At 48.6% G+C, this 21,035-nt stretch overlaps 2 protein-coding genes across 13 annotated transcripts in view; one reads left to right on the plus strand and one right to left on the minus strand.

Annotated features, from left to right (window-relative positions):
* PPCDC (phosphopantothenoylcysteine decarboxylase) overlaps positions 1 to 7,039 on the minus strand; it is a 146,190-nt gene extending 139,151 nt beyond the window's left edge. For 5 of the 11 annotated variants that reach the window (XM_063926325.1, XM_063926326.1, XM_063926324.1 and 2 more), the window contains exon 1: positions 6,581 to 6,836. The gene's annotated coding sequence lies outside the window, so the exon portion shown is untranslated. Of the gene's footprint in view, positions 1 to 6,250; positions 6,332 to 6,576; positions 6,868 to 6,949 lie in introns of those variants that run through there. The other 6 variants (XM_063926321.1, XM_063926323.1, XM_063926322.1 and 3 more) reach the window with 6 other exon arrangements.
* SCAMP5 (secretory carrier membrane protein 5) overlaps positions 6,922 to 21,035 on the plus strand; it is an 88,072-nt gene continuing 73,958 nt past the window's right edge. Inside the window, exon 1 of one of the 2 annotated variants that reach the window (XM_063926316.1) lies at positions 6,922 to 7,237. The gene's annotated coding sequence lies outside the window, so the exon portion shown is untranslated. The remainder of the gene's footprint in view (positions 7,238 to 21,035) is intronic. The other variant, XM_063926315.1, reaches the window with a different exon arrangement.

Raw genomic sequence — 21,035 nt, forward strand, 5'->3', positions numbered from 1 at the left:
GTACTGTGCCCGGACGAGCGTACACAATAAGGGAGGATTTTGAATCCCGGGTAAGACTCATACCAGCCACACCAATCACACCGTACAACTTGTGATCTAAACCCAGTTAACAGTATGATAACAGCGGAGCCTCTGAAAGATGGCTTCCTTCAACAATAACCCGAATTAGTTAACAATAACTATGTACAATTATTGCAGATAATCCGCACTTGGGATGGGCGCCCAGCATCCACTACGGACTCCGAGAAATAGATTTATCGGTAAGTAAAATCTTATTTTCTCTATCGTCCTAGTGGATGCTGGGGTTCCTGAAAGGACCATGGGGATTATACCAAAGCTCCCAAACGGGCGGGAGAGTGCGGATGACTCTGCAGCACCGAATGAGAGAACTCCAGGTCCTCCTTAGCCAGAGTATCAAATTTGTAAAATTTTACAAACGTGTTCTCCCCTGACCACGTAGCTGCTCGGCAAAGTTGTAATGCCGAGACCCCTCGGGCAGCCGCCCAAGATGAGCCCACCTTCCTTGTGGAGTGGGCCTTTACAGATTTAGGCTGTGGCAGGCCTGCCACAGAATGTGCAAGTTGGATTGTGCTACAGATCCAACGAGCAATCGTCTGCTTAGACGCAGGAGCACCCATCTTGTTGGGTGCATACAATATAAACAACGAGTCAGATTTTCTGACTCCAGCTGTCCTTGCAATATATATTTTTAATGCTCTGACAACGTCCAGTAACTTGGAGTCCTCCAAGTCACTTGTAGCCGCAGGCACTACAATAGGCTGGTTCAGATGAAATGCTGACACCACCTTAGGGAGAAAATGCGGACGAGTCCGCAGTTCTGCCCTGTCCGAATGGAAAATCAGATATGGGCTTTTGTAAGATAAAGCTGCCAGTTCTGACACTCTCCTGGCCGAAGCCAGGGCTAGAAGCATGGTCACTTTCCATGTGAGATATTTCAAATCCACCTTCTTTAGTGGTTCAAACCAATGAGATTTTAGAAAGTCCAAAACCACATTGAGATCCCACGGTGCCACTGGAGGCACCACAGGAGGCTGTATATGTAGCACTCCCTTAACAAAGGTCTGGACTTCAGGGACTGAAGCCAATTCTTTTTGAAAGAAAATCGACAGGGCCGAAATTTGAACCTTAATAGATCCCAATTTGAGACCCATAGACAATCCTGATTGCAGGAAATGTAGGAATCGACCCAGTTGAAATTCCTCCGTCGGAGCACTCCTTACGCCTCTTTGCCGTATAATTCTCAATACTTTTGGTATGAGAGGCAGAGGAGGAAACACATACACCGACTGGTACACCCAAGGCGTTACCAGCGCGTCCACAGCTATTGCCTGCGGATCTCTTGACCTGGCGCAATACCTGTCCAGTTTTTTGTTGAGGCGAGACGCCATCATGTCCACCATTGGTCTTTCCCAACGGGTTACCAGCAAGTGGAAGACTTCTGGATGAAGTCCCCACTCTCCCGGGTGAAGATCGTGTCTGCTGAGGAAGTCTGCTTCCCAGTTGTCCACTCCCGGGATGAACACTGCTGACAGTGCTATCACATGATTCTCTGCCCAGCGAAGAATCCTTGCAGCTTCTGCCATTGCACTCCTGCTTCTTGTGCCGCCCTGTCTGTTCACATGGGCGACTGCCGTGATGTTGTCCGACTGGATCAACACCGGTTTTCCCTGAAGCAGAGGTTCTGCCTGGCTTAGAGCATTGTATATTGCTCTTAGTTCCAGAATGTTTATGTGAAGAGACGTTTCCAGGCTCGTCCATACTCCCTGGAAGTTTCTTCCTTGTGTGACTGCTCCCCAGCCTCTCAGGCTGGCGTCCGTGGTCACCAGGATCCAATCCTGTATGCCGAATCTGCGGCCCTCCAATAGATGAGCACTCTGCAACCACCACAGAAGAGACACCCTTGTCCTTGGAGACAGGGTTATCCGCAGGTGCATCTGAAGATGCGACCCTGACCATTTGTCCAACAGATCCCTTTGGAAAATTCTTGCGTGGAATCTGCCGAATGGAATTGCTTCGTAAGAAGCCACCATTTTTCCCAGGACTCTTGTGCATTGATGTACAGACACCTTTCCTGGTTTTAGGAGGTTCCTGACAAGCTCGGATAACTCCTTGGCTTTTTCCTCCGGGAGAAAAACCTTTTTCTGAACCGTGTCCAGAATCATCCCTAGGAACAGCAGACGAGTTGTCGGCATTAACTGGGATTTTGGAATATTCAGAATCCACCCGTGCTGTTTTAGCACTTCTTGCGACAGTGCTAATCCCATCTCTAGCTGTTCTCTGGACCTTGCCCTTATTAGGAGATCGTCCAAGTATGGGATAATTAATATGCCTTTTCTTCGAAGAAGAATCATCATCTCGGCCATTACCTTTGTAAAGACCCGAGGTGCCGTGGACAATCCGAACGGCAGCGTCTGAAACTGATAGTGACAGTTTTGTACAACGAACCTGAGGTACCCCTGGTGTGAGGGGTAAATTGGAACGTGGAGATACGCATCCTTGATGTCCAAGGATACCATAAAGTCCCCCTCTTCCAGGTTCGCTATCACTGCTCTGAGTGACTCCATCTTGAACTTGAACTTCTTTATGTACAGGTTCAAGGACTTCAGATTTAGAATAGGCCTTACCGAGCCATCCGGCTTCGGTACCACAAAAAGAGTGGAATAATACCCCTTCCCTTGTTGTAGAAGAGGTACCTTGACTATCACCTGCTGAGAGTACAGCTTGTGAATGGCTTCCAAAACCGTCTCCCTTTCGGAGGGGGACGTTGGTAAAGCAGACTTCAGGAAACGGCGAGGTGGATCTGTCTCTAATTCCAACCTGTACCCCTGAGATATTATCTGCAGGATCCAGGGATCTACCTGCGAGTGAGCCCACTGCGCGCTGTAATTTTTGAGACGACCACCCACCGTCCCCGAGTCCGCTTGAGAAGCCCCAGCGTCATGCTGAGGCTTTTGTAGAAGCCGGGGAAGGCTTCTGTTCCTGGGAAGGAGCTGCCTGTTGCTGTCTCTTCCCTCGACCTCTGCCTCGTGGCAGATATGAATAGCCCTTTGCTCTCTTATTTTTAAAGGAACGAAAGGGCTGCGGTTGAAAAGTCGGTGCCTTTTTCTGTTGGGGAGTGACTTGAGGTAGAAAGGTGGATTTCCCGGCTGTAGCCGTGGCCACCAAATCTGATAGACCGACTCCAAATAACTCCTCCCCTTTATACGGCAAAACTTCCATATGTCGTTTTGAATCCGCATCGCCTGTCCACTGTCGCGTCCATAAAGCTCTTCTGGCCGAAATGGACATAGCACTTACCCGTGATGCCAGTGTGCAGATATCCCTCTGTGCATCACGCATATAAAGAAATGCATCCTTTATTTGTTCTAACGACAGTAAAATATTGTCCCTGTCCAGGGTATCAATATTTTCAATCAGGGACTCTGACCAAACTACCCCAGCACTGCACATCCAGGCAGTCGCTATAGCTGGTCGTAGTATAACACCTGCATGTGTGTATATACTTTTTTGGATATTTTCCATCCTCCTATCTGATGGATCTTTAAGTGCGGCCGTCTCAGGAGAGGGTAACGCCACTTGTTTAGATAAGCGTGTTAGCGCCTTGTCCACCCTAGGAGGTGTTTCCCAGCGCTCCCTAACCTCTGGCGGGAAAGGGTATAATGCCAATAATTTCTTTGAAATTATCAGCTTTTTATCAGGGGCAACCCACGCTTCATTACACACGTCATTTAATTCTTCTGATTCAGGAAAAACTATAGGTAGTTTTTTCACACCCCACATAATACCCTGTTTAGTGGTACCTGTAGTATCAGCTAAATGTAACGCCTCCTTCATTGCCAAAATCATATAACGTGTGGCCCTACTGGAAAATACGGTTGATTCGTCACCGTCACCACTGGAGTCAGTGCCTGTGTCTGGGTCTGTGTCGACCGACTGAGGCAAAGGGCGTTTCACAGCCCCTGACGGTGTTTGAGTCGCCTGGACAGGCACTAATTGATTGTCCGGCCGTCTCATGTCGTCAAACGACTGCTTTAGCGTGTTGACACTATCCCGTAGTTCCATAAATAAAGGCATCCATTCTGGTGTCGACTCCCTAGGGGGTGACATCCTCATATTTGGCAATTGCTCCGCCTCCACACCAATATCGTCCTCATACATGTCGACACACACGTACCGACACACAGCAGACACACAGGGAATGCTCCTAACGAAGACAGGACCCACTAGCCCTTTGGGGAGACAGAGGGAGAGTTTGCCAGCACACACCAAAAGCGCTATATATAACAGGGATAGCCTTATAATAAGTGCTCCCTTATAGCTGCTTTATATATATCAAAATATCGCCATAAATTTGCCCCCCCTCTCTGTTTTACCCTGTTTCTGTAGTGCAGTGCAGGGGAGAGACCTGGGAGCCGTCCTGACCAGCGGAGCTGTGAGAGGAAATGGCGCCGTGTGCTGAGGAGATAGGCCCCGCCCCTTTTCCGGCGGGCTCGTCTCCCGCTATTTAGTGAATCCAGGCAGGGGTTAAATATCTCCATATAGCCTCTGGGGGCTATATGTGAGGTATTTTTAGCCTTTATATAGGTTACATTTGCCTCCCAGGGCGCCCCCCCCCAGCGCCCTGCACCCTCAGTGACTGCGTGTGAAGTGTGCTGAGAGGAAAATGGCGCACAGCTGCAGTGCTGTGCGCTACCTTTAGAAGACTGCAGGAGTCTTCAGCCGCCGATTCTGGACCTCTTCTGACTTCAGCATCTGCAAGGGGGCCGGCGGCGCGGCTCCGGTGACCATCCAGGCTGTACCTGTGATCGTCCCTCTGGAGCTGATGTCCAGTAGCCAAGAAGCCAATCCATCCTGCACGCAGGTGAGTTCACTTCTTCTCCCCTCAGTCCCTCGTTGCAGTGATCCTGTTGCCAGCAGGACTCACTGTAAAATAAAAAACCTAAGCTAAACTTTTTCTAAGCAGCTCTTTAGGAGAGCCACCTAGATTGCACCCTTCTCGGCCGGGCACAAAAATCTAACTGGAGTCTGGAGGAGGGTCATAGGGGGAGGAGCCAGTGCACACCACCTGATCTGGAAAAGCTTTACTTTTTGTGCCCTGTCTCCTGCGGAGCCGCTATTCCCCATGGTCCTTTCAGGAACCCCAGCATCCACTAGGACGATAGAGAAATATCTGCTAGTGTGACACTTAAAGGGGTTGGCCCTTTAATCCATCCTTCCCTATACAATCATAGAATAAGGGTGGCCGATAATTGGAGTGCCAGTCTGTAATCTGTACTTTGTTTACCAGCTGTCCACAAGCTTCTATCTAATACGGATGGAGTGACTGCTCCAGGATATGGAGTCAGTTCTCCGATTAAACAAGCAGTATTTGCTGTACATATGGCGAATGACTGATGAAGAAAGGGCTCTCCAGAGTGGTCCCTTTTATATTACTCAATTTTACATACAGTCTTTGAAATCTGCTCTCATACTAAGAATTTCTCAGCCCAGAAGCGCATTGTGCCCCTTTAAGTCACTCATCTTATAATGCCAGCCTTGTTAGAATACACATCTGGACCTGGTTTAAGGTGGGTACACACTAGACGATGTGCTCTATGAGCGACGTCGCCTAGTGTTTCCCCTCCCGGGCCAGGGTGGTCGGCGGCAGTGCATACACACTGAGCTATATGATGACCATATTGCTCAGTGACATCATACTGCGGCCGGGCGGTACATGCAGTTTTTGGAAGATAGCCCAAATTGAGCTGCATGCATGGCTGACAGCGAGGGTCATTAACGACCCGTGGGGCCATGCATCGCTCGGTGGCGGCATACACACTGGCCAATATAGTAAACAACGTCACTCAGGAAGGGTGAAAATGAGCAACATTGTTTACTTTGTTTATAAACAGTTTCTTACATAGAGCAGAAAATTCCGTTGCGCTTTACAATTTGACACAATGATAAAACAAAACTGGGTAATAACAAACAGTCATAGAGGAAGAAAGGCCCTGTTCACAAGCTTACAATCTATAGGGAAATAGGCATTGATACACAAGGATAGGTGCTATTGCATATTTGTCCACCAGATTGCAAAGGTTCTAGGTGGGCTGCATGATATCACATCACAGCAATGATGAACCACTTTCTCAGCAAGCGTGTATATACCTTAACTATTAAAATACATTCTAACCATTTAAACCTATAAATGTTGTGCTTAAAAATCACATCTTATGGTGCTATTTCATACCTCCCAACAATGTTCCAGGGCTTCACTCTTATTTTAAGATTGCCGTCACCTGCGGTGAAACGCCTTTGTTATCATTTAACCTGTTCAAAAACAGGTGAGTGCAATCCTAATTTGAGAGGGAAGTCCAGGAACGGAGCATTGTGTCCCTCCTGGAGAGGGTCATGTTGGGAGATACGCTATTTGTGCTAGGTGCGCTTTGAACCTATACAATGTGTGCTATGCGATTTGGAGTGCACACACGTTGCCATTTGAATTACATGCAATTTGGACTACATCCAATTGTGAATACACTACAATGTACTCTATGTGATGTAGTACAAAAATACCTGCCTGCACATACTACTTTGCCTTGAGATATGAAGTAGATGGAAGCATGCATAGCAAAGGACAAAACAGGTGTGTATATTTTTTTTCTTCTGATCAGGACCAGGAAGTGACATAACGAGAGGGCAAGAGGGAACTTCCGCCCTAACAGCACCTAAATGTTTTATCCATTCTCCATTCGTTTGAGGTTATTTCGTTTTATCCATGCACCATATTACCGATATGGTTGGTTCTATATCGGAGTGGCTGAAGGGACCTTGTGACGTACCTAGGGGAGGAACTACGTCACCAGGGGGAGGAGCTACGGGCGAACAGGGTACCCAAAAAGTACCCTCGCGGGCTCGCTTCGCCCACTTGATTCTAGCATCTACCTACCGGATATGTGCAAACCACAACAGACATGGCCTCTCCGATGACAGGCGCCCAGGACCGCCTCCTTTTGAATAAACTTTATTGACAATTTTCGTTTGTATAACACACACTCTCAGACGTCAAGCGGTGCTTGGAAATCTCGCGAGAATTGGATACGTGTGCACTGATCAGATCATCATCAGGGAGAGGAGAAGCGGGACTGTGTGACAGACCGGCTTCTGGTACCGCAGCAGCCGCTGAGCAACGTCCCTTCTCTGGTGAGACAGTCAGGCCAGTCAGCGCCGTTGCTGGGTGAGAGTATGGTCCTACCTGTCGTGTGTAATGAAATACAGTGTATCGTGGCTGTGGTCACGACATGTATTGGGCGGGTGTACTGTGACCGTGTCATGACATGTATACTAATTCCAGGACATCAGGCTGCCGTGTTGTGGCGGAGCAGGCTGTGTGCTGGGGATGTCTGTGTGATGCCGCCGCTGGTGCATGGCTGCATCTCTGTGTGGGTGGAAGTGGGAGCTCATCATCACAACACAAGATGTTCTCCGCATAATGACATTAGTTGACATTGAAGGTCTTGTTTACGGTGTTACACCCGTGTGTGTCATATGTGCTGTATGGTTATACTATTACACTGACCCAGCAAATAATGGAAGGGCGACTTTCCAATTGCTGTATGTTTATGATTGAGTTTCATTGGTGTAATCCAAGCCACTATGTGACCCCTTTGTGCACTTGTATTCTGCTTTTATTGCTGTAACATTTTATTTTTCCAGTACCAGATATGTATAATCTTAAAAAAACAATGTAACAAATTTAATAAAGGAATGCAGCCGTTCTCTATAGATGCCAGCTGTAATTCAGTAATAGCAATAAGACTTGGTATCTCTTGGGGCTAGTTCTTGCCTATGCTTATCTCAGTCTAGTTTGAGACTTGGAAGGTGCAAGTGTTTAAACATTTTTTTTTAGATGTTATTTATAATGACTTCCGCATCAGTGAGAGGCGATACCTTAGGAACTGTAAAAAGCCCCTTATGTTAGTTTGTACTACCATATACTGTAGGATAGATACTGCAGCTTGTTATTGGTCTTCCCGCTCCCAGCCTCCGCTTAAAGTTGGTTTTGTATTCCAGAACTAACAGTTCCCTGAGAAAAACAGCTGTATGTAGCACATATATCAGTGACAGTTTGTGCTGGTCATAAAATTCACACTTTAGTTTGTATATCTTATACTATATATAGAACAACAGTTTTAGTATCCCATCCTACTGTTACTTACATAATATAAAGAATCCGAATTGTGGCCAACAAAACTAATGCTATGTACACACCTCAATGATACAATACAGAATGGCATCCAGCAAGACCAATCTGATCATCTTATCTGCGCGTGATAATTGGCCCTGAGAACTGCATTGGACTGTTGAGGTGGGCACCTAGTAATACTGTAATCGGGCCGACCAGCCATGAATCAACTGATAACCTGATTATTGCACAGTGTGTACCCACTTTCGGGAATATCGTATTACTTATTAACTATTTTGACAGTGTTTTGAAGGAGAAGTGAAATAAATCTTCTTTTCTTAGAGATTCTTTGTTCAACCACTGCCAATAAAATCCGGGTAATTTTCGAGGGCGACTCAGTGGGAAAGGGTTTACCCGGGTACCGGCACCTGTTTAAAGCACAGGAAGAGTCGGCGCTTGGAGATGATCTTATCTCCAAGTGCCGGCACTGCGCACATGAGCAGTGATGTCACCAACCCGGCAATAAGCCGGGTCCTGCCGCCACTCTGAAAGGACCCGTATACAAGGGGAATGAGTACGTTATTGGGTTTTCATGATATTGCAGAGTACTGTAGGTGTAATATTATTATTTTTACATTTTAAGAGAAACAATATAAAATCTTTACACTTGTTAATGCAAAGGAGCAAAAAAAAAAAAAATTGCTGTATTCTTCATGGTCCTAAGGAATTTGCTGTTTTATGATGCAGATACAATTGGCTTTATTAGCGTTTTTACTGTGGGTTACATTACCACGTAGTATTTTCAGCATGCACGCTTCCATGAGGTTGTGCAGTAAAGCTGTGTACACACTAGTAGATTTATCGGCCATTCGAGTGAACGACCAATATATCGCAAGTCTGTTGGCAGGTGTGTATACCCGATATGTCTGTGAACATCTTTCACAGACCTATCACGTTGCGTGTACAGCACAGCCAATGGCTGATATATCTAAAGATTTATTGGCGCATCTAGCTGTGTGTACGGAGGTCTGCCGACCACATGTACAATTGCTGCGGAGGCTAATATCACAGCTGGGCGGGCAAATTCAAATGCCTGTCCAGCTGGCTGTCCTGACTGACACATCGAGTAGACGATCAGTAAATGTGTATACCTAATGCAGCGGGAGGTCCACCAGCATGTCAGGCTTGGTACACACCAGACAAAGTCTGCCTGGTTTTACCCATGTTAAGTGAGCGGAAATCACTCTGAGTCCCATAAGAGTATAAAAGACTGTTACTGGCCATAACCAAAGTGTTTGGGCATCTTAAAAGGCATCAAATCATTGAGTTTGCTGGTAAAATGATGGCCAGCAAGGGTTTTTCATCAAATTAAAACCTTAAGGGCCCTACACACCTAGCGACCCACCGCCGAGCTGCCCGATACCGCAGACGGGTGACGATGGGGGGGGGAGTTTAATCACTTCACTCCACCCGGCTCCATAGCACTGCATGCTAATATGGACGAGATTGTCCATATTGGCCTGCATGTTTAAACGAGCTGGCACCAGCGATGAACGAGCGCGGGGCCGCGCATCGTTCATCGCTGGTGCCTACACACTGAGAGTTATGACCGGTATCTCGTTCATATCTTTCACTTGTATCGACCAGTATGTAGGGCCCATTAGATGAATTTGTGGTACCTTGAAATGCATGTAAGTTATTTTATTTTATTTTTTTACAAAAATTTTAAGCCACTTTGGAAATTGTTAAAAAACTGTTAGAAAGCCCTGTACACACTGGGCGACTTTAGCCTAATGTGCGATGATCGCTATATTGTTCAATGATATATCGCATACACACTGAACAATGGACCTTGGGCCTAATTCAGACCCGATTGCTGCTGTGCATTTTCGCACAGCGGGCGATCGGGTCTGAAATGCGTAAGCAATGCGCAGGCGCATTGGTCTGCAGTGGTGGGATGATGCGAACAAAGCGAACGCACGGGCGATCGCAAGGTGACTGACGGGAAGAGGCCGTTTGTGGGTGGCAACTGACCGTTTTAGAGGAGTGTCCGGAAAAATGCAGGAAGGACCTGGTGTTTGGAAGGAGGGTTTATGACGTCAGCTCCGGCCCCGATCATCGCAGCGGCTGAGTAAGTCCTGGGCTGTGCAGAGATTGCACAAACTTCTGTTTGTGCAGCTCTCTGCACATGCGATCGCACCCCTGCACAGCGAATTCTCCCTCCCCCGTAGGCGGCATGCCCGCAACTATAACCGCTCCTGTTCGTTAACTCAAAGCAGATTCCTATTTGAATACAAAAATGTTGTAGTGCTAATGGAATTGGCCCCCTTTCTAGCATAATTTTTTTTGTCTATGTCAGGGGTTCCTAAACGCGGTCTTCAGAACACCCTAACTGTCCAGGTTTTAAGTATATCCATGCTTGGCCACAGGTTACTTAAATAGCATCTCAGTCAATTTGATATAACCTTCTATGTTGAGCCATTGATATACTTAAAACCTGGACTGTGAGAGTGCCTTCAGTGACCGCGCTGAGCCCAAAAAAAAGTGAGTCCCATGGACCCCTCACTTTCAAAAATTGGGGTCCTACCTGTCCTTTTCTGGGTCCCATCGGAATGAAGGTTCTTATTAATCTTATTAATGATTCAAATATAAAAATACAGACTTGATTTGGACAGTACAAAAGTGTTGCAAGGGGGAAGAGGGGGTGACAATGCTGCTGGGCTGTGTAGCATGCAGGACACTCTGCACCAGAGCTGTAACTAGACATTTTAGTGCCCTTCGGCAGAAAGTGAATTGGTGCTCCACCTCCTAGATTGCAAAGAATAGACAGAATTGGGGGCGTGGCTTTGTGGGGAAAGGGGCGTGGTCACATAATAGTGCCAATTCACATTACACCACACAGTAATGCCGCTTATACACAGTGCGCCAGGTAGAAGCTACTAGACACAGTGCGCCAGGTAGAGCACGTTCTACACAGTGCAGCCTCCGCCCCTCAGTCGTCCACCGCAAATAGCAATGCTGGACCCCACTACAGCAAGCCCATCCACCACCCCACACAGCATGCTGCAGTGCGGGCACACATGCCGCTGGGGGCACAGGGTAGATGCACTCACCGTTGCAGAGGTCAGTCTCTTGGTGCTGGCGGCGGAGCCCAGGGTCAGCATGCAGGGAGGAGGAGGTGACGCTGTGCCAGGTGAGCGGGGCCAGTATCATGGTGCTGGCCCCGGAGCCCAGGGCCAGCATGCAGCAGGGAGGTGGTGACACTGTGCTGGGTGAGCGGGGCCAGTCTCTCTCATGGTGCTGGTGGCGGAGCCCAGGGTCCGCGCGCAGCTGGGAGGAGTATTCCAAGTGTGGCGGGCAATGAAGGGCGACACTGCAGGCTGGTGAAACAGCCAGTCACCTCCTGTGTGCCGCTGACTGGTTAGGCGATGAGACACAGATGAGCGCGTCCTGTGGGACCCGCTCATCTTCTAAACGTGAGTCCAGGTCGCAGTTTTGGGGTAAAATATGCGCCATAGTGCGATTTTGCAATCACTGACCTTGAGAACCACGTTTGTGAGCCTCTGGTCTATATTCTGGGGTTTCTTTTTTTTTCTCTCACGTTGATGTAAGCTTTGTTATTTATCAAATAATTTTATGATTTAAAATATCCCCTGCAAAGTAACCAATTTTGTTTCCTAAACCACGAAATATCGTATATCATGAAATGTAAACATTTTGCATTAGAAATCATAGAATTGGTAGGAAAAAAGAACGTTGTATTGTCTTCACCAAATAGCATTTTTTTTAAATCTGCTCTTGTAAATTTTGCTAAAGGCAACATTAACTCTTTGTTAGCACCAGTCAGGAAACCGCTGGTCACAATACCGACGGTGGGATCCTGGCATTTAGATGTCCTTGGGGGGGGGGGGGGGGGGGTGAGCGCAATACAGCCCCTTGCGGGCTGGCCACGCTGTGGGCTTGGTGGTGAACTGTGCTCGCCACAGGTTCTATTCCCGCTCTGGGTGTCGTGGACACCCACGAGTGGGAATAGTCCCTGTTGGTCGGCAAATTGAGGGTCCCTGATGTAGGTGTCGGTATTATGACCAGCGGTCTCCTGATCACTGGTCACACAACTACATCCCCTAACATGCTTACCCTTTACTGTAAAACTGCTTCTATCTATCTCTTGAATGCCCTGCTAACAAGCAGTAAGCAGAATTAGCTTATAAAATGGGTTAAAGATGCTAAAACACTAATCTCTTGTGATCATTTACTGACTTCCTAAACACAGTTTCTCAGACTCCTGCCAGTACTTGGATATTTACTGTAAATGCTGATTTACTTACAGGACTAAAAGCAATACCTTAATACACTCAGTATACACTTAAATTCGAGCCGCTGCGGCCGCTGTATGTAATCCTTAACCTACGTACTTTTTACTCAGTTAGCGTACAAAGGCCCACACACCGCGACGTATGTACAAAGTACACGCAGTGCATACACAGACACACTGAGAGCACAATGCAGCTGCACGTGTGGCTGAAATACACTTTAAACCTTAGCAGGAAGGAGACACGACACCAATTGTATTTCTCTGACGTCCTAGTGGATGCTGGGAACTCAGTAAGGACCATGGGGAATAGCGGCTCCGCAGGAGACTGGGCACAAAAAGAAAAGCTTTAGGACTACCTGGTGTGCACTGGCTCCTCCCCCTATGACCCTCCTCCAAGCCTCAGTTAGATTTTTGTGCCCGACCGAGCTGGGTGCAATCTAGGAGGCTCTCCTGAGCTTCTTAGGAAAAGTTAGTTTTAGGTTTTTTATTTTCAGTGAGACCTGCTGGCAACAGGCTCACTGCATCGAGGGACTAAGGGGAGAAGAAGCGAACCTGCCTGCTTCCAGCCAGCTTGGGCTTCTTAGGCTACTGGACACCATTAGCTCCAGAGGGACCGAACACAGGCCCAGCCTCGGAGTCCGGTCCCAGAGCCGCGCCGCCGGCCCCCTTACAGAGCCAGAAGCAAGAAGAGGTCCGGAAAATAGGCGGCAGAAGACATCAGTCTTCACCAAGGTAGCGCACAGCACTGCAGCTGTGCGCCATTGCTCCTCATGCACCACACGCTCCGGTCACTGATGGGTGCAGGGCGCTGGGGGGGGGCGCCCTGAGCAGCAATATAAACACCTTGGCTGGCTAAATTACATCACATATAACCCCCAGGGCTATATGGATGTATATTAACCCCTGCCAGATTCCTGAAAAAAGCGGGAGAAAAGTCCGCCGAGAAGGGGGCGGAGCCTATCTCCTCAGCACACTGGCGCCATTTTCCCTCACAGCTCCGCTGGAAGGACGTCTCCCTGACTCTCCCCTGCAGTCCTGCACTACAGAAAAGGGTAAAACAAGAGGGGGGGGGGGCACTAATTAGGCGCAGTATAATATACACAGCAGCTATAAAGGGAAAAACCCTCTGTTTGGTGTTATCCCAACATATATATAGCGCTCTGGTGTGTGCTGGCATACTCTCCCTCTGTCTCCCCAAAGGGCTAGTGGGGTCCTGTCCTCTATCAGAGCATTCCCTGTGTGTGTGCTGTGTGTCGGTACGACTGTGTCGACATGTATGAAGAGGAAAATGATGTGGAGGCGGAGCAATTGCCTGTAATGGTGATGTCACCCCCTAGGGAGTCGACACCTGAGTGGATGAGCTTATGGAAGGATTTACGTGAAAGTGTCAGCTCTTTACAAAAGACGGTTGATGACATGAGACAGCCGGCTACTCAGCTGGTGCCTGTCCAGGCGTCTCAAAGACCATCAGGGGCTCTAAAATGCCCGCTACCTCAGATGGCAGATACAGACGCCGACACGGATACGGACTCCAGTGTCGACGATGAAGAGACGAATGTGACTTCCAGTAGGGCCACACGTTACATGATTGAGGCAATGAAAAATGTTTTACACATTTCTGATAGTACAAGTACCACTAAAAATAAGAATTTACTTACCGATAATTCTATTTCTCATAGTCCGTAGTGGATGCTGGGGACTCCGAAAGGACCATGGGGAATAGCGGCTCCGCTGGAGACTGGGCACAAAAGTAAAAAGCTTTAGGACTACCTGGTGTGCACTGGCTCCTCCCCCTATGACCCTCCTCCAAGCCTCAGTTAGGATACTGTGCCCGGACGAGCGTACACAATAAGGAAGGATTTTGAATCCCGGGTAAGACTCATACCAGCCACACCAATCACACCGTACAACTTGTGATCTGAACCCAGTTAACAGCATGATAACAGAAGGAGCCTCTGAAAAGATGGCTCACAACAACAATAACCCGATTTTTGTAACAATAACTATGTACAAGTAATGCAGACAACCCGCACTTGGGATGGGCGCCCAGCATCCACTACGGACTATGAGAAATAGAATTATCGGTAAGTAAATTCTTATTTTCTCTAACGTTCTAGTGGATGCTGGGGACTCCGAAAGGACCATGGGGATTATACCAAAGCTCCCAAACGGGCGGGAGAGTGCGGATGACTCTGCAGCACCGAATGAGAGAACTCCAGGTCCTCCTCAGCCAGGGTATCAAATTTGTAGAATTTAGCAAACGTGTTTGCCCCTGACCAAGTAGCTGCTCGGCAAAGTTGTAAAGCCGAGACCCCTCGGGCAGCCGCCCAAGATGAGCCCACTTTCCGTGTGGAATGGGCTTTTACAGATTTTGGCTGTGGCATGCCTGCCACAGAATGTGCAAGCTGAATTGTACTACAAATCCAACGAGCAATCGTCTGCTTAGAAGCAGGAGCATCCAGCTTGTTGGGTGCATACAGGATAAACAGAGAGTCAGATTTTCTGACTCCAGCCGTCCTGGAAACATATATTTTCAGGGCCCTGACTACGTCCAGCAACTTGGAATCCTCCAAGTCCCTAGTAGCCACAGGCACCACAATAGGCTGGTTTAAGTGAAATGCTGAAACCACCTTAGGGAGAAATTGAGGACGAGTCCTCAATTCTGCCCTGTCCGTATGAAAAATTAGGTAAGGGCTTTTATAGGATAAAGCCGCCAATTCTGAGACACGCCTGGCTGAAGCCAGTGCTAACAGCATTACCACTTTCCATGTGAGATATTTTAAGTCCACAGTGGTGAGTGGTTCAAACCAATGTGATTTTAGGAATCCCAAAACTACATTGAGATCCCAAGGTGCCACTGGAGGCACAAAAGGAGGCTGTATATGCAGTACTCCCTTGACAAACGTCTGAACTTCAGGAACTGAAGCTAGTTCTTTTTGGAAGAATATTGACAGGGCCGAAATTTGAACCTTAATGGATCCTAATTTTAGGCCCATAGACAGTCCTGTTTGCAGGAAATGCAGGAATCGACCCAGTTGAAATTCCTCTGTAGGGGCCTTCCTGGCCTCGCACCACGCAACATATTTACGCCAAATACGGTGATAATGTTGTACGGTTACATCCTTCCTGGCTTTGATCAGGGTAGGGATGACTTCATCCGGAATGCCTTTTTCCTTCAGGATCCGGCGTTCAACCGCCATGCCGTCAAAACGCAGCCGCGGTAAGTCTTGGAACAGACATGGTCCCTGCTGGAGCAGGTCCTTTCTTAGAGGTAGAGGCCACGTGTCTTCCGTGAGCATCTCTTGAATTTCCGGGTACCAAGTCCTTCTTGGCCAATCCGGAGCCACGAGTATAGTCTTCACTCCTCTCCTTCTTATGATTCTCAGTACCTTGGGTATGAGAGGCAGAGGAGTGAACACATACACTGACTGGTACACCCACGGTGTTACCAGAGCGTCCACAGCTATTGCCTGAGGGTCCCTTGACCTGGCGCAATATCTGTCCAGTTTTTTGTTGAGGTGGGACGCCATCATGTCCACCTTTTGGTTTTTCCCAACGGTTCACAATCATGTGGAAGACTTCTGGGTGAAGTCCCCACTCCCCCGGGTGAAGATCGTGTCTGCTGAGGAAGTCTGCTTCCCAGTTGTCCACTCCCGGAATGAACACTGCTGACAGTGCTATCACATGATTTTCCGCCCAGCGAAGAATCCTTGCCACTTCCGTCATTGCCCTCCTGCTTCTTGTGCCGCCCTGTCTGTTTACGTGGGCGACTGCCGTGATGTTGTCCGACTGGATCAACACCGGCTGACCCTGAAGCAGAGGCCTTGCCTGACTTAGGGCATTGTAAATGGCCCTTAGTTCCAGGATATTTATGTGAAGTGACGTTTCCATGCTTGACCACAAGCCCTGGAAATTTCTTCCCTGTGTGACTGCTCCCCAGCCTCTCAGGCTGGCATCCGTGGTCACCAGGACCCAATCCTGAATGCCGAATCTGCGGCCCTCTAGGAGATGAGCACTCTGTAACCACCACAGGAGAGACACCCTTGTCCTTGGGGACAGGGTTATCCGCTGATGCATTTGAAGATGCGATCCGGACCATTTGTCCAGCAGATCCCACTGAAAAGTTCTTGCGTGGAATCTGCCGAATGGAATCGCTTCGTAAGAAGTCACCATCTTTCCCAGGACCCTTGTGCATTGATGTACTGACACTTGGCCTGGTCTTAGGAGGTTCCTGACTAGGTCGGATAACTCCCTGGCTTTCTCTTCCGGGAGAAACACCTTTTTCTGTACTGTGTCCAGAATCATTCCTAGGAACAGCAGACGTGTCGTCGGAATCGGCTGCGATTTTGGAATATTTAGAATCCATCCGTGCTGTCGTAGTACTACTTGAGATAGTGCTACTCCGACCTCTAACTGTTCTCTGGACCTTGCCCTTATCAGGAGATCGTCCAAGTAAGGGATAATTAAGACGCCTTTTCTTCGAAGAAGAATCATCATTTCGGCCATTACCTTGGTAAAGACCCGGGGTGCCGTGGACAATCCAAACGGCAGCGTCTGAAACTGATAGTGACAGTTCTGTACCACAAACCTGAGGTACCCTTGGTGAGAAGGGCAAATTGGGACATGGAGGTAAGCATCCTTGATGTCCAGAGACACCATATAGTCCCCTTCTTCCAGGTTCGCTATCACTGCTCTGAGTGACTCCATCTTGAACTTGAACCTTTTTATGCAAGTGTTCAAGGATTTCAGATTTAAAATGGGTCTCACCGAGCCGTCCGGCTTCGGTACCACAAACAGCGTGGAATAATACCCCTTTCCCTGTTGTAGGAGGGGTACCTTGATTATCACTTGCTGGGAATACAGCTTGTGAATGGCTTCCAACACCGCCTCCCTGTCGGAGGGAGACGTTGGTAAAGCAGACTTCAGGAACCGGCGAGGGGGAGACGTCTCGAATTCCAATTTGTACCCCTGAGATACTACCTGCAGGATCCAGGGGTCCACTTGCGAGTGAGCCCACTGCGCGCTGAAATTCTTGAGACGGGCCCCCACCGTGCCTGAGTCCGCTTGTAAGGCCCCAGCGTCATGCTGAGGACTTGGCAGAAGCGGGGGAGGGCTTCCGTTTGTGGGAAGAGGCTGTCTGCTGCAGTCTTTTTCCCCTTCCTCTGCCCCGGGGCAGATATGAGTGGCCTTTTGCCCGCTTGCCCTTATGGGGACGAAAGGACTGAGCCTGAAAAGACGGTATCTTTTTCTGCTGCGAGGTGACTTGGGGTAAAAAGGTGGATTTCCCAGCCGTTGCCATGGCCACCAGGTCCGATAGACCGACCCCAAATAACTCCTCCCCTTTATACGGCAATACTTCCATATGCCGTTTGGAATCCGCATCCCCTGACCACTGTCGCGTCCATAATCCTCTTCTGGCAGAAATGGACAGCGCACTTACTCTTGATGCCAGAGTGCAAATATCCCTCTGTGCATCTCGCATATATAGAAATGCATCCTTTAAATGCTCTATAGTCAATAATATATTGTCCCTGTCCAGGGTATCAATATTTTCAGTCAGGGAATCCGACCAAGCCACCCCAGCACTGCACATCCAGGCTGAGGCGATTGCTGGTCGCAGTATAATACCAGTATGTGTGTATATACTTTTTAGGATATTTTCCAGCTTCCTATCAGCTGGTTCCTTGAGGGCGGCCGTATCAGGAGACGGTAACGCCACTTGTTTTGATAAGCGTGTGAGCGCCTTATCTACCCTAGGGGGTGTTTCCCAACGTGCCCTAACCTCTGGCGGGAAAGGGTATAATGCCAATAATTTTTTAGAAATTAGCAGTTTTTTATCGGGGAAAACCCACGCTTCATCACACACCTCATTTAATTCATCTGATTCGGGAAAAACTACGGGTGGTTTTTTCACACCCCACATAATACCCTTTTTTGTGGTACTTGTAGTATCAGAAATGTTCAAAACCTCCTTCATTGCCGTGATCATGTAACGTGTGGCCCTACTGGAAAATACGTTTGTTTCCTCACCGTCGACACTGGAGTCAGTGTCCGTGTCTGTGTCTGTATCGACCTGAGGTAACGGGCGCTTTAGAGCCCCTGACTGTGTTTGAGACGCCTGTACAGGTATTAACTGATTTGCCGGCTGTCTCATGTCGTCAACAGTCTTTTGTAAAGTGCTGACACTATCACGTAATTCTTTCCATAAGACCATCCAGTCAGGTGTCGACTCCCTAGGGGGTGACATCTAGTGATGAGCGAGGTTCGGTTTTACTCGGTTTTACTCGGTTCTCAAAACGGCATCTTATTGGCTATCCAAAACACGTGACATCCGTGAGCCAATAAGATGCCGTTTTGAGAACCGAGTAAAACCGAGTAAAACCGAATCCGCTCATCACTAGTGACATCACTAACACAGGCAATTGCTCCGCCTCCACACCATTTTCCTCCTCATACATGTCGACACAACGTACCGACACACAGCACACACACAGGGAATGCTCTGATAGAGGACAGGACCCCACTAGCCCTTTGGGGAGACAGAGGGAGAGTTTGCCAGCACACACCAGAGCGCTATATATATACAGGGATAACCTTATATAAGTGTTTTTCCCTAATATAGCTGCTGTATATATTTATATGCCAATTTAGTGCCCCCCCTCTCTTGTTTTACCCTGTTTCTGTAGTGCAGGACTGCAGGGGAGAGTCAGGGAGCCTTCCTCCAACGGAGCTGTGAGGAAAAAATGGTGCCAGTGTGCTGAGGAGATAGGCTCCGCCCCCTTCTCGGCGGCCTTTCTCCCGCTTTTTTATGGAAAAATTGGCAGGGGTTAAATGCATCCATATAGCCCAGGAGCTATATGTGATGTATTTTTTGCCAAAAAGGTGTTTTTATTGCGTCTCAGGGCGCCCCCCCCCCCAGCGCCCTGCACCCTCAGTGACCGGAGTGTGAAGTGTGCTGAGAGCAATGGCGCACAGCTGCGGTGCTGTGCGCTACCTTATAGAAGACAGGACGTCTTCTGCCGCCGATTTTCCGGACCTCTTCAGTCTTCTGGCTCTGTAAGGGGGCCGGCGGCGCGGCTCTGGGACCCATCCATGGCTGGGCCTGTGATCGTCCCTCTGGAGCTAATGTCCAGTAGCCTAAGAAGCCCAATCCACTCTGCACGCAGGTGAGTTCACTTCTTCTCCCCTTAGTCCCTCGGTGCAGTGAGCCTGTTGCCAGCAGGTCTCACTGAAAATAAAAAAACCTACTTTAAACTTTTACACGAAGTAGCTCAGGAGAGCCCTTAGCCTGCACCCGTCTCGTTCGGGCACAAAAATCTAACTGAGGCTTGGAGGAGGGTCATAGGGGGAGGAGCCAGTGCACACCAGGTAGTCCCAAAGCTTTTTACTTTTGTGCCCAGTCTCCTGCGGAGCCGCTATTCCCCATGGTCCTTTCGGAGTCCCCAGCATCCACTAGGACGTTAGAGAAAAGGGTATTATGTTTGGTGAGAAAAAACTACCTGTAGTTTTTCCTGCATCTGAGGAATTAAATGAAGTGTGTGATGAAGCGTGGGTTTCTCCCGATAAAAAACTGATAATTCCTAAAAAGTTATTGGCATCATACCCCTTCCCGCCAGAGGATAGGGCACGTTGGGAAACACCTCCTAGGGTGGATAAAGCGCTCACACGCTTGTCAAAACTGGTGGCACTACCGTCTCCGGATACGGCCGCCCTTAAGGAACCTGCTGACAGAAAGCAGGAGAATATCCTAAAATGTATATACACTCACACGGGTGTTATACTGCGACCAGCAATCGCCTCAGCCTGGATGTGCAGTGCTGGGGTGGCTTGGTCGGATTCCCTGACTGAAAATATTGATACCCTGGATAGGGACAGTATATTACTGACTATAGAGCATTTAAAAGATGCATTTTTATATACGCGTGATGCACAGAGGGATATTTGCCGACTGGCATCAAGAGTAAGTGCGCTGTCCATATCTGCCAGAAGAGGGTTATGGACGCGGCAGTGGTCAGGTGATGCTGATTCCAAAAGGCATATGGAAGTATTGCCTTATAAAGGGGAGGAGTTATTTGGGGTAGGTCTATCGGACCTGGTATCCACGGCAACTGCTGGGAAATCCACATTTTTACCCCAGGTAGACTCTCAACATAAAAAGACGCCGTATTATCAGGCGCAGTCCTTTCGGCCCCATAAGGGCAAGCGGGCGAAAGGCTCCTCATTTCTGCCCCGTGGCAGAGGGAGAGGAAAAAGGCTGCAGCAAACAGCCAGTTCCCAGGAACAGAAGCCCTCTCCCGCTTCTGCCAAGTCCTCAGCATGACGCTGGGGCTCTACAAGCGGACTCAGGCACGGTGGGGGCCCGTCTCAAGAATTTCAGCGCGCAGTGGGCTCACTCACAAGTGGACCCCTGGATCCTTCAGGTGGTATCTCAGGGGTACAAATTGGAATTCGAGACGTCTCCCCCTCGCCGTTTCCTAAAGTCTGCCTTACCGACGTCTCCCTCCGACAAGGAGGCGGTATTGGAAGCCATTCACA

This window comes from Pseudophryne corroboree, chromosome 6 (genome assembly GCF_028390025.1).
Source record: "Pseudophryne corroboree isolate aPseCor3 chromosome 6, aPseCor3.hap2, whole genome shotgun sequence".
NCBI classification, from domain to species: Eukaryota; Metazoa; Chordata; class Amphibia; order Anura; family Myobatrachidae; genus Pseudophryne; species Pseudophryne corroboree.